Source organism: Felis catus, chromosome D4 (assembly GCF_018350175.1).
Source record: "Felis catus isolate Fca126 chromosome D4, F.catus_Fca126_mat1.0, whole genome shotgun sequence".
Lineage (NCBI taxonomy): Eukaryota > Metazoa > Chordata > Mammalia > Carnivora > Felidae > Felis > Felis catus.
Genome location: NC_058380.1, coordinates 19987360 through 20001043, shown reverse-complemented (window position 1 = coordinate 20001043; position 13684 = coordinate 19987360). Strand labels below are relative to the sequence as shown.

The 13684-nt window shown below is 44.6% G+C and overlaps 1 long non-coding RNA gene across 2 annotated transcripts in view; it reads right to left on the bottom strand.

Annotated features, from left to right (window-relative positions):
- Window positions 1-13288, bottom strand: part of LOC123381495 — a 656019-nt gene extending 642731 nt beyond the window's left edge. For both annotated transcript variants that reach the window (XR_006588558.1, XR_006588557.1), the window contains exon 1: window positions 13069-13288. This is a non-coding gene — a long non-coding RNA (uncharacterized LOC123381495). The remainder of the gene's footprint in view (window positions 1-13068) is intronic.
- Between the last annotated feature and the right edge of the window lie 396 nt (window positions 13289-13684).

Sequence of the window (13684 nt, the reverse complement as noted above, 5' to 3'; positions counted from 1 at the left end):
CCCACCACCTCTGATAGAATTTAGTAGGCTAATACTTTCCCACACCTCTTCAAAATCAAAATTTTGAGGGCTACAATAATAAGGTTAAATGCCACTAGAGCAGGGGAGAAAAAGAGAAACATAAGCCACAAAGGAATATTCAGCAGGTAAAAAAAAAAAAAAAAAAGAGACTGAAATTTCTCATATGTAGTAAGGACATCAAGACAGCAATAGATAGACTTTGGAGAACTAAGTAATCAACTAACTTCAGTCCCACGGATTTTTAAGATTGCTGGAGAAAAATAACCCGGGTTGAAACTAATTTTGAGCCTTCTCTTCCAAAAGCTGTGTACCAACCAAAAGCTACGTATTAGGTTAAATCTCCACTGGCTTCTCTAAATTTGTGTGCAGACAAATTGCAAACATCACACCATCCAGTGGTCACCAAGTCTGCTTTTAACAGGCTGATTGATTTTTATAATGTTCCAGGCAATTTCAAGTTGTCAGTAAGAACTAATTCTGTCTCATTACTGTCTTCACTCTTGGCAGCTCTGTGACCACTTATTGGTTTTTTTGTCTTCATGTTCATTTTCTTCTGCTAATTCTAAAGCCTTTTTTCCCATCTTCAGCCCCATTCAAAGGTCTGAAGCTATAATCATAGGATGCCCCCAGAACAATTATAGGTGCAAACCTTGGCTCTTCTCATGGGTTCCAAAGCTGAACCCTGAAGGTCCACATCCCATGAAACCTTTTGCAAACCCAAAGCCATTAGAGCCTGCGATGCTGTATTGCTTCATCAATGCAGCGACTCTATAGTGGATGCCTTCTCTCGAGCTGATATTAAACCAACTTGTCAATCCGTAATTGCGCAATTCCACTCTCTCATTTCATGCAGCTTGGCCAAAGATTCTGACCGACACCCACATGACCCCTCTACATCTATTTCCATATCATCTAAAATTCTAATAATTTATGAACTGTTTTACTCAGAACCCCTATGGTGGGTAAAGCCTCATCACCCTGAGATCTTAACAAGAGCATTTTACAGTAGCAGGATTATTAAACACGTTCCTAACAGCATTTGGATATTCAGAATAAAATTCTTGCCATAAACAGAAACGCAGGCAATTATTCCCTTTATATCATACATGCTTCTTAGTGGAAGCCACTGTAAGACCTGTACTCCAAAAGCACTAGAGACATAGCATGGAAAGTATTATAAATAAAATACTCTAGGCCTTTTTCCCTAGTTGGGGAGGTCTAAATTTTAGGAGGAAAAAAAATGACAGATCTTCCCACAAGATACATCATACCTTATACCACATGGATTATTGAGAACCAAACATTCTTCAGGTGGAACCAGTAAGATGAATAAAATATGCTTGTGCCCTGAGGAACTCAAAATCAACTGAGGCCCTTAAAACTGAGACAGTGCCATAAAAGCAGCGTAGACTCTAGGGGTCCAGGGAGGAAGGAAGCACCGATCACTTGGAACTGAGCACCAGAGAGAGTCAGGAGCAGTGTCTGGACGGGAGGTCCCAGAGAATTATGAAAGGCATCCAGAGAGCAGAGAACAGCCAGGACAAGGTAAGACTTCAGGTCGCTTTCTAGAACGGTGTAGGCACAGCCAATAACGCCAGGGAGCATTAGTAGGCTTTAGGAAAAGGCAGTATGACAACAGATGAAGCTATAGAGGCAGACATTGGAAACAGCCTGGATTATCCTACACACAAGATAAATTTTAAATTAATGATGTATCTGTTTTAGAAATCAACCAAGATTGCCTCAATACTCCCCTCGGCTTGACTAAATTTCTTCCTAAGCACCTGACCTCCCTTTTCTTAGAGCATTTTGTTTAGAAAACATAAATTCTTTCTCTGCCCGTTTGAAGTATACATACATCTTGGTAAAAAAGCCTCTTGCCAGTTTCACAGTCCAGGACTGTCTTAAAGACTTGGGAACCATCTCCTGAAATGCAATCAAAAGAGATATACCCTCATCACCCAGTTTCTAGGATGAGAGCAGTTGAGGACAGTTGAATGCAGACCAAATTGTGTCCTCTCTCCTCTATTGCAATAGCCTTTAACAAAATCTTCCTTGCCAGTTTTGCTCTGTACAGGTTAGTTTTTGCCTTGACAAAATATTCTTCCTTCTTGGACCCTGAATCCCCCTTCCGCTAACCCCTCCCCCCATTTCTGTTCCCTTTTACAGCAAAACTCCTTCTTAGACTTGAGTATATCCTGTCCCCCAGTCCACCCCACTCCACTCTGACTTCTGTACCCACCACTCCACCAAAACTGCCCAGTCGACCTCACCAATGAACTCCGATCAGGACTTTGTTAAATCAACACTTGTTAAGTGGAGCACAGAGTGCCCATAGGTGAATTGCACTTCAACAGACCTTAGGAGAAATTTAGATCATCAAGATGATTACTCACAGATTCTGGTGGAGGGGTGTGGTACACCTTGTGTGGCCACCCTGGGAAGTCAAGGCAGAATGCAGACAGAGAGGCAAGACTTGGGGCACATGCATTAGGGTCTGCGGGTAGAGTGCTTTGGGGTTCATGGGCTATGACTGGATTGGTCAATTCAAACCAAAAGAGTAGAGGTTTGATAAGCTCTACAGGGGTCTTATCTAAGGGGAACATAACGGGAAGACCCCAGGAGGCAGGGGAAGACTCTTGATCACAAGTGCTATTGGGGAATTTCTAGCAAGAACTTACATCTTCTTATAACTCTGTGGGCTGTTATCCAGGGCATGTGTTTGCATGAGGGGCTAGCATCAGTTCTGTGGGCCACTGAGCCAAACAAATGGATGCCAAGACAGCTATGTTATGGAGTCACTTAGCTAAGTTCTCAGCACTTCCCTTGCTAAATCCAAGGGAAACTTTCGGTCCTCATCCTACTTGACCAACCAGCAGCATGTGACTCAGCTGATCACTCCACCCTTCTGGAAATATCTTCAGCTTCCAACTCTTCACACTCTTCCTCTTTCTTCTAGCTGCTCCTTCTCAAGTTTCTAGTCACCCTCTGACCTGTAACTTTGAAGTTACACCTCTTCTCCCCAGATGCTCACTCCTAAGGGTTTTCATCCAGGCTACCACATTAAGTACAATGTATTTGCTGAACGCATCTCCAAGTGCATGTCTTCAGCCTCTACCTTGTCCCTAAACTCCAGATGTGCATTCCAATGGGTTATAGACAAGTGATTAGTAAACACCTCTACTTGCATGTTTTACAAGCAAGTCAAACCTAGCTTGTCCAAGGCTGAGCTGTTTCCCCCTCAGACTTGATCCCTCCTCCACATTCTTCCCCCTAAAGTTGCTTAAAAAAAAAAAAGAGAGAGAGAGACACATGCATGCACACGTTCACACTCACTCACACCTAGAATCGTCCTTGAGTCCACTTTGTTGTGTAACTACTTCCAATTTGTCATGACATCATGCACATACTTTCAAAATATACCAGAATCCAGTCAGTTCTCACTTCTCCTCCTGCAACCACCTTGGTCAGAGGTGGATAATCGAAATGACCTGCCAGCCATCTCCCCTTCCTGTGCCACCCCCCACTCTGTCATCGCGGCGAACACATGATCCGATACATGACTCTCCAGCTCACAACTTCCCTGGGGTGTCCTACGTGGCGCAGAGCACAGCCACGTCCCCGCAAGCATCTAGGAGGAATCCCATGACTGGCCCCCACTCTATCTACTATGTTATCAGTAAGACTTGTGGTCAACAGTAGGCTATTAGCAGTTAAGTTTTTGGCGAGTCCAAAATTATATACCGATTTCCAACTGTGCAGGGGGTGGGGGTTGGTGCCCCAACTCCCCTGTCCCTGGTAGCTCAATGGCCAACGGTACTTTCTATCAAAAGCTGTGATGCACATTGCACAGGGGAGTAACGAGCAGAAGTGCCTGGATCACAAATCTTTTCTTCCTAGCTAGCTAGTCCCCAGCCTGTGACAGGTGAGCCTCAGCGTGTCCTACTCTGATGGCAATTCCTATTTTCTTCCCCAACAAGGCTAGTCTCAACCCTGCTATGCCAACTTCTGCTCCCTCTGTGTCTGAATGTCAGAAACTCACATTGAGGAAGAAAGGATAAAGCCCAGGAGAGGCACAGGCAGGTGGAACCCCACATTCGTTCTGACATCTGATTGAAGCACAAGTGAAATGAGCCTTATGCTGTCCTCACCAAGTTCTAAATATGATGGACTGTGCTATACACACAACCCTTGAATAAGAACTTGAGATAAATTGATTGGGAAACTTTCTCTCTGAAAAATGGTCTCAACCTGAGAGCGCCAGTTTTTCTGCACCATTTTTAGTATCTATTTTTGCAAACCATTTTTCAAAAGTCACCGCTAGCAATAAGTCTAGAGCGTTCATTTCCAAACTTGAGCATTTTTATGCAAACTTTTCATCTTCCTGGGCTAGATAAGCCCAAGAAGAAACATTTCATTTATTATATGGGCTGCAGGGCGAAGGCTTGCCACACGAGACCACAAGCTCCATGAGAGCAGGAATTTCTGCCTGGTTTGTTCATTCAGTGACCCCAGCACCTAACCCAGTGTGTCCAAATCAAAAGAATACGATAGACGTTAGTTGATTAATGTCACAGGATGACAGTCCTTGTGCTGTAGGATAGGTCTGGCACCACTCTCCCCTTGAGAATTCAGATACTGATGGAGCTTCCTTCAAGATCAATGGCATGCCCTGATGAGAAATAAGGATGTGTAGGAGGAAAGCATGTGAGCCAAAACCATCTATTTAGCCTTAAGTGGAAACTCTCAAGAGACACGCACCAAAGGAGCTGGTGGGAGGCTCAAAAACAGCTCTTCTCAGGAAGAGCTATGTCGTGCTAGGAAGTCACTTAACATTAATAACAACAAACACTTATATAAATGCCAGGCTTTAATCAAGTGCTTTGTGTAAATTACCTCACTTAATCCCCGGAACAGGCTGTCAAGCAGATACTGTTATCATGTCCCTTTAACAGACTGAAAAACCGAGGCACTGAGTTCAATTAACTGCCCATTTTCACATACCCAGCTTGGGTCAGAACCAGAATTTAAGCCAGGGAATCCTGTTTAAGTATCTGGGTTCCAGATATCACCACTGTGGCCACTTTGGCCTCCCAGGACCTCCAGAATCCCTGTTTCCTCTCTAAAGAGGGTAGGAAAAATGGCAGGGGCCGGGGGGGGCGGTGGGGATGATGGATCAGTAGCCTTCCAAACCTCAACTACAAGACTTTTTTTTTAAGTTGATTTATTTTCAGAGAGAGAAAGTGCAAGCACAAGTGGGGGAGGGGCAGAGAGAAGGAGAGACAGAGCCCCAAACAGGCTCAGCTCTATCACCATCAGCACAGAGCTGGATGTGGAGCCCCAAGACACAAAACGTGAGATCATCACCTGAGCTGAGATCAAGAATCAGATCCTTAACCAACTAAGCCACCAGGGCGCCCCAGGACTGTTTTCTTAAAAGAAATTCTACTTGGCTAGCCAAATTCATAGACACAGGAAGTAGAATGGTGTTTACTAAGGGCTGGGGCAGTGTGGTGGGGAAAGGGGAGTTGTTGTTTAAAGGGGTTGGAGTTTCAGTTTCCGCAAGATGAACAAGTTCTAGAGACGTGTTTCACAACAACGTGAATATACTTAACACTACTGAGCCTTCAAGTGATTAAGATGGTAAATTTTATGTTATGGGTTCTTACCACAATAAAAATGAAAGAAATCTTACCTAGAGGCTCCATAAGTAAAACAGAAGTGTTGCTGCCTGATGCCACAGAGCAAGAGCCTAAGACACCAGCCTCCTGGCTTCTTTTCCCAGACTCCCACCAGAATGGAGCCCCAGGACTCTCTGTGATGCCTCGTCGATCACTGTGACACAAAGGCAGTGGTGCTCAACCGCTACCCCAGCTGGGAAGGCTACTTCTATTCCCACCTTAGTCATGGGTGAGGCTCTACCTCTAGTCCACGGTCACCCCTGAAGGCCCAGCCTCTGCCTGTTCTGGGGACATAACGAGTGTCCAAGACCCCCAGATAGAAGGGTGAAGGGACTAGCTCAGAAAAGACCCCTCCCTCTCCACCCTGCCCCCCACCGCCAGAGAAGCATTAATGACAGCCCATCCTTTCCTATCCTCTGTGCACAATATGGTTCTGAGTCTAAGGAGATGTGGGCTGCCATAACCAGTTCATAGCAAGATATCCAAAGAACTCCAAAACCAAAGTAAGTGAGAGCATCAGCACCTATTGTTTCATTAAAGATATATAGATAGATATATATATAGATATATATATATAGATATATATCCTAACTAAAAGACAGAATTACCATCTTTGACAGTCAAGTTCATCTTCCTCAGGTCCTCAACTGACCTACTTCAATCACATGTACATTGCCCAGTACCTGAAACTTACCTCAGCACGTGTGTTCTCTTCTGACCCAGTTTATATGGAGCTGACTGAAAAGAGGCACAGATCAGGAAAAGCAGGATTTTCAAAGGGAAACCCTAGTTTAGATCTGCACCAACACTTTTGCCCACCCCAGGAAATTATTTGGTTACTCCTACAGTGTAACCCCTTTCTCTTTGTTTGGGAACATGGTGATTATACTCACAAGAGGGAATAAGTAAGATAAAGGGCCTAGCACACGCTAGATTTCTCATTTGGCCAGCAGAATGAGAAATCATCTGAACACATCCCTGTGGAAAAAATAATCAATTTTTCATAGACTTGTTATAGGTTTCATAAAATATATCGTGCACATATTTTTAAAAGAAAATGGCTTTTTAATGATATTTAAAATATATGGCACAGCAAGAATTATTTAAAACGTGTTTCTGAGGCCTCAAGTTTGGTTCTCCCTGTTAAAATATAGATGATTTGGATAAGTCTGTCTTCTTGGGATAAATGTGTGACCTAGCTCATCTTGTTATAAAGCTCATGTGAAGGAACTTGGTATTCAGGCAGTTAAGGAATTAGTATAAATCCTCCCAAGGTATTCGATCCCCTGAACTTCTACCAGTTAGCAGTTGTCTGTTGACCTGTGTGCATTCAATCACTACTCTTAACCCAGGGGACAGCAAAACATAGAGAAAGCAAAACATAGAGAAAGTCCACACAGAGAAGAAGAGGAAGCAGAGCTGAAGCCAACCAAATGTGAACACCGCCCATCCAACACGTGTTTCCTGGGCTGTTGGAGCAGGTGCAGGAATGTAGGGATACATGATGCAGGTGGTCTGGGTTCTGAATCCCTGATCCAGGCAGATTACCTTCATTTTTGTGAGTAAATGGCTTGATTTTCCATATCGGTGAGCATGCTTTTCGTGGGAATACGTGTCCATCCTAAGAGGAAGACTATGCCCCTAGACACGTGCCCAGCCTCATATGAGCATTTAATGTAGGTCTACAGAGCACAGGTAAGAATTAGAGAACAACTTTATCACCACAACTGGGGAAACAGGCATCTTCAAAGCCATGGTTAACAAGTCATGAGGGTCTTGTCCATAGAGCATGGACTGGCTCATCTACCCCTGTTCTAGAAAACCAAGGTGTTTTCTCCACTCTCTGCCAAAGAGAGACATGGCTGAAATATATCTGGCACCACACACGCACACACACACACACACACACAAACTGAATGGATGGATGAATGGATTTTTTTTCATCTACCTGAAGCAGATCCAATATACAAAAACAAGTTTGGAAAGAAAAAAAAAAAACACCTTGGCTTTTATCATGTAACAAGTTAAACATTACACTATTTTTGTGTCTAACATCTTCCTTCAAGAAGCTATGAAGACGTTCGACATCACTTATGTCAGAATAGACAATCCAGCTAAGATAAAGGGATATGCCCAAAACAAAGATCATATCAAATATATGACACCAACTTTAAAGCTTCAGGAGTTTACAAAAAAGAAAGTCACTCCAGGACCAACTTGACTGATAGGATATGGAGCAGTGGGTGTTGAAGGCCTTGAAAGATGGTAGGCTTTAGATCACTAAAGGGGTGGAGGAGGCATTTGGAAGAGATAGAACACAAGCCAAGATCTAGCAGCAGAAACAAGCCTCCTGTTTGCCAATAGCTAGGACAGCCCCGGCCCTGACCAGGGCTGCAGGAAATAGGGCTTATTATAGGGTGGAGGCTGGCCGTAGAGGAAAAGCTAATAAGCTGCCTGAGAAGTTGATTTGCTACCTCGGGGAATCATTTTAGGGTCTTGAGTAGGAGTAACAGGGTGTTCCAACGGAAGGAGAGAACTCACCCCAGGACTGCTTTAAACAACACACTCCCCTTGACACTGAGTCAGTGATTTCATTTGCACTCAGCTTTTCAATATCCTGTCTCAGTGGTTCCCATCTTACAGGCCACAGAGTTACGGCAGCGGTCCCCGAAGTCAAGTAAGCGCTGCCTGGAGAATGACTTGCTCCCGGAACATGGCCGCTATCGTGTTCTCATAAATGTAGACACAGTGAGAGACCTAAAATGCAAATTCACTGAAAAGCAACAGTAACCAGAGTCACCCCAGGCACCAGCCCCGGTGTCACTGGCACCAATCTTGCCCTATTCAGCCGTACTTCAGCCTCCACCAAAATGCATTCTTCAAATAAATAAAATGACCCTCAAGCATTTCTAGGAGTTGCCGGGAATTTTGTACCGGTGCCTGCAAATGAGTTCATGCTCTCCAGACAGCCGCTGGGGGGCGCTGCGTCTGCAAGGCTCTGTCTCCAGCTCCTTCTCGCACCCCTTGCCCCAGACCCCTGCAGGGCCAGAAGCTGCAGGATGGTTGGTTCATCGAGAGCAGGAGAAAACCCTGCTTGCTTGCTTTTGAGCTACCCCTCCCAAAGCAGGCATCTTTGTGCCACACATACTATTTTACCAAGGAATTTTTTTAAGATTTTTGAGAAAGAGAGGGAGCATGAGCAGGGGGAGGGGGATAGAGAGGAGACAGAGAATCCAAAGCAGGCCCTGAGCTGTCAGTGCAGCAGAGCTCAATCTCACCAACCATGAGATCATGGCCTGAGCAGAAGAGGGACGCTTAACACACTGAGTGCCCCACCAGGGAATTTTTTTTTTTTAAACAAAAAGACTACTTCCAAGGTTTTCATTACAGCCCCTAAACTATAAATGACAACCATCCGATACAGGTGGGTCAGGAAGACAAATACCAGGGACAGATCCCATTCTATGCTCATCATGGTCTCCCATACACTGCTGTCAGAAAGCAGATCCTCTTTGACCCAAATTAAATATCAGAGCGTGTGAGTGAAAAGTGTGGGAGGATGTTCACTACAGATCCTTAGTTAGCATGCCGAAGAATACCAGGTATAGAAAGGGTTGTGACATTTCTATGGTAGGATGACAGGGGGCTATTAAAAACGAGGAGGTTAGCTCAACAGTACTGCTATGGAAGATCCAAGGTGCATTCAGTAAAAGCAGTCTGTCAAAACCGGTAACCAAAGAGTTAACACGGCAGGTAGGCACAGCCCCACGCTTTTACCCCAATCTGCTCATTCTAGGAATGAAGCATACTACACGTTTCTCCCAGATTCTTGCCTGACACCATGATAGGCAAGTGTTAAGCGTTTTTGCAGATACTCCAGGTTTCAAGAAGCTGGCCAGAACCAGTCAGGACCACTGACCTCCTCTTTGAGTACAACAAAATGAAAAACCCTCCCCTACTTAGTAACTTCCCTTTATCAGATTTTGAGTCACACAGCTCCTATCCCCTTCACCCAGACCCTTTTCCACATGCCTTTAAAGATCATGGGGGGCACCTGGGTGGCTCAGCTGGTTCAGCACCCAACTTCAGCTCAGGTCATGATCTCGAGGTTCGTGGGTTCAAACCCCACATTGAGCTCTGTGCTGACAGCTCAGAACCTGGAGACTGCTTTGGATTCTCCCCCTCTCACTACCCCTCCCCTGCTCACACTCTGCCTCGTTCTCACTCTCTCTCAAAAAAAAAAAAAAAAAAAAAAAAAAAAAAAAAAAAAAAAAGAAAGAAAAAAAAGATCCCGGACTCTTCCCCTTCCCAGAGGTAGATTTGAGGCTTACCATCCTGTCCCCTCCTCCTGTGGCTACCTCTTGAATAAACCCCTTCCTCACTGTGTACTTCATGTCTCAGTGATTGGCTTTTGCTGCATGCGTGGACAAACGTGGGTTCAGTTATACAATCAGGAGACATTAGGCATAATGTGATCCCATTTCAAAATGGAGGATGGTGGAGGAGGAAAGAAAGGGGTATATATGGTATATGTCAGGAACAAAGCCTGTTGTAGTACTGACATTTCCCCCACCCCCATTCCTAAAGCGGAGTGGTTTCTTACTACATGGATCCATTTTAGAACTTACCTGGGAGACAAAGACAAGTGCTAAGAGCCCTCAGTTGGCTGAATTGTCTCCAACTGCTTAAAATCTGGACCATGGGAGGAGAAAAATCTGGCTGAAGTAGGATGTAAGCATCCACCACTTGGTCAAGTCCCATGTAACCCCTCCACGGAGTCTGCCAATAAACCCATGACCAAGATCTAGAACACCAGTGAGGTTTGGGAATCAGGCTTGTGTTTCTTTTGCCTGTTTCTGTGCTGCCTATGAGGTGAGAATAAGGAGCCTAGTCGAAGGCTGCAGGTTTAAGAAAGGACCAAGGAAAGACATTCCAGAAATTGTCCCAGTGGTTACCTCTGCAAAGTTAGATTAGGTACTAATGGACTTTGTTACAATGAACATGTATTATATCCATGCTCTTAACAGCTCTGTCTCTTACTAACACTCAGACAGGAATTTGGGTGAGGCAAGTAGGGTGCAGAGTTTAAGGAAGCATTGGCTCTCAGGGTCTTGCCAGCTCTGTCAGCAAACGCCCCCATGAGGAGCTGCTTGCTTAAATTTAGCACCCTAGCCACCCTGCTGGCCTCACCCCAGTCCTGGCTTTTCCAGTTAACTCTCAGAGCTCTGAAACCTATGTGTTTTTTTTTTTTTTTTTAATTTTTAATGCTTATTTGAGAGCATGCGAAAGCATGAGCACAGGAGTGTGCAAGCAAGGGAGGAGCAGAGAGAGGGAGACACAGAACCACAAGACTGTGACCTGAGCTGAAGTCGGACACTCAACCAAATGAGCCACCCAGATGCCCCCCGAGTCCCATTTAAATGCAAGCTGGATGCTATCTGCCACACACACAATACAGAGCACGCGGTCATTGCAAAAGTATTTTCACATACCTATTTCACCAATTCTTTACAATAATCTTGGAGGAAAACAAGACAGGTATTGTAATTCCCATTCTACAGATGCAAGACTAGAAAGGTTAAGACACCCATCCAAGGGCGCACTGCTAAGTGGCATAGAACTCAACCCAGTTCAGCTGACTCCAATGATTCCCACCCCATAGTGTTTCCATGGCACTGGGCACACACGAAAAAAAATGATACTGTTCTCGTATCAAAGAGAAGTGAATCTCTGAAGCGAAACGTAACCCAGATATTCACATCTTCATCAAATAAGGCTGTGCATCCGCCTTGCTCCCTTAGCAACCACAGCAGGCAGAAGCCCATAGAAGATGAAGGCACCCTCCAGTCAAGATGGCCGCACCACCAGGAGCAACCTTTCATGAGGGCTTACAAGCAGGTCCGTGGCTGTGGGTTGGGACCAGGTGCGAGCCATAGAAAGTTTTTGCAAGCCTGGGGGAAGGGGTGCACTGCCCAGGAGACCTTAATCTAAGAGAATCTGAGTTAGAAAAAGCTAACAGGAATGCAAGCCACTACTGGTGGTCAGCACGTCCAGTGTTTCTCTTAGACATTATTAGCAAAAGGGATAATATAGCACCATCAGCCGCAAACCTAAAAGCTCAGCCAGGTGGCCTGGTGACCTGGAAGTTTGCTTAGGGAGTTAGTTCAGGCAGCCCCTAAACGGCCCTTTCTGTCCAGCGCCGTTTTAGGGTATTGCAAGATCCCAACACTGCACTTGATAAAAATGAAGTCTATCTCTACCCCCCTGCCTTCTGAGGATTTGATTTTTCTCTGTTCCCAATGGTACTCTTTTAAAACTGAAGTAAATAAATAAGAAACCGGAAAAATACTCTGGCTTGCTAAATGTGTGTGTTTCCATTCACGGAGGCTGTATCACAGCTGGCAGAATTCTTCCTGTTCTTGTTTACCTGTTCCTTTAAGAAGAAAAACAACTCATTCCTCTCTAACCTGGGGTTCAAGTATACTGTTTAGCCAAGTCTTTGCCTCCCTCTTCTGTTGAAAAGAGAAATGACATGCAGCAGATCCAAGTTCCAAATTTGAGAAAACTCTTAAGAGGAACTCTACCCTAGGATGTTTACATAAGCTGTGTAAAGTGGCTTTAAAGAGAGTCTGGTATTACAGTGTTATCCATATAACACTCAGATTAATACTTCCCAGAAAAAAATAAACTTTAAATCAGAAAAAATCCGGGTAAATTGCACACCACCTGGGTAACTGAACAAAATCAATGGAGAGATTCCTTGGTCACTGGACTAAAAGATTCAAGATTGATTTTTCTCCCCTTTTTAGTAAAATACGAAACTCCCCAGCAACCTGAAGTATGACTGGAGGCTTGTATCTTGCAAGAATTTATGCGGCAAAGACATAGCAATTTAAAAACTTTCCTTCAACAGCTATACAGAAGGCTGGATTTGCATGATCTCATCAGGCAATGATTTTTGAAAGCATTATCTTCAAAACTGGGGGGGGGGGGACTCAAGTTTCCTGCCAAGTATCAGAAATCTTTTTTGTAAACTCAGTTATATCCTAAAATAATCAACTGTGACCTCTTGCAATATTCAGGGATACGCAGGGCACTGTGAATTTTCTAAAGGGCCTCATGCTTCCATAAAGCCATGGAAGATTCCTTTTAAGGGAGTTTGTCTTTTTGAGGCAGATGTCCGTGCACCATGGCCTACTGCTGGGCCCACTTTAATTACGAACTGTTTCCACGGTGGGGTCATCTGGTATCCGCACAATGCTGCTCCTGACCACTACTGAGCATTGTATTAGGCACCATGCACATATACAATGAGTCATGATTATTTTCTTTCCCAGCCTAAGAAACAGAATTTAAAGTAACTTACCTGAAACAGCAGGTTAGGTGAGAGGCAGAGCCACGGTTCTAGACAACGGAAACTGGATGTCTGTGCTCCTGAGGGCAATGCTGCCTCTTTGGGCTTTTTTAAGTTTATTTACTTCTTCTGACAGAGTGTGAGCATGTGGGAGAGAAGGAGAGAATCCCAAGCAGGCTCCATACCGCCAGCACAAAGCCCGCTGTGGGCTTCAACCCACGAACCTCGAGACCACAACGCGAGCCAAAGTCAGAGGCTCAACCAACTGGACCACTCATATGCCCCTACACCACCTCTTTTAAAAGCTCCTCCCTTACCAGGCAAGAAAGCGCACCTGAGACCAGTATTTCTCTGGTGATAAGATTCACCTGGAAAGCTTATCCACTACAGTTTCCTGAACTCCCTGCCCTGGAGATTCTGACTCCTCAAATACCAAGAAACCGTGGTTTTAACAAATGATCCAGGTGATTCTTATCCTCAGAAAATTACGGGAATGGTCTCAGACCAGGGGTCAGCAAGGTAAAGGGCCAGAGAGTATTTTTGGCTTTGTGGAACATATGGTCTCTCTCACAACCATTCAGTTGTCATGGCAATGCAAAAGTAGCCAGAGAAATTTCATAAATGAATG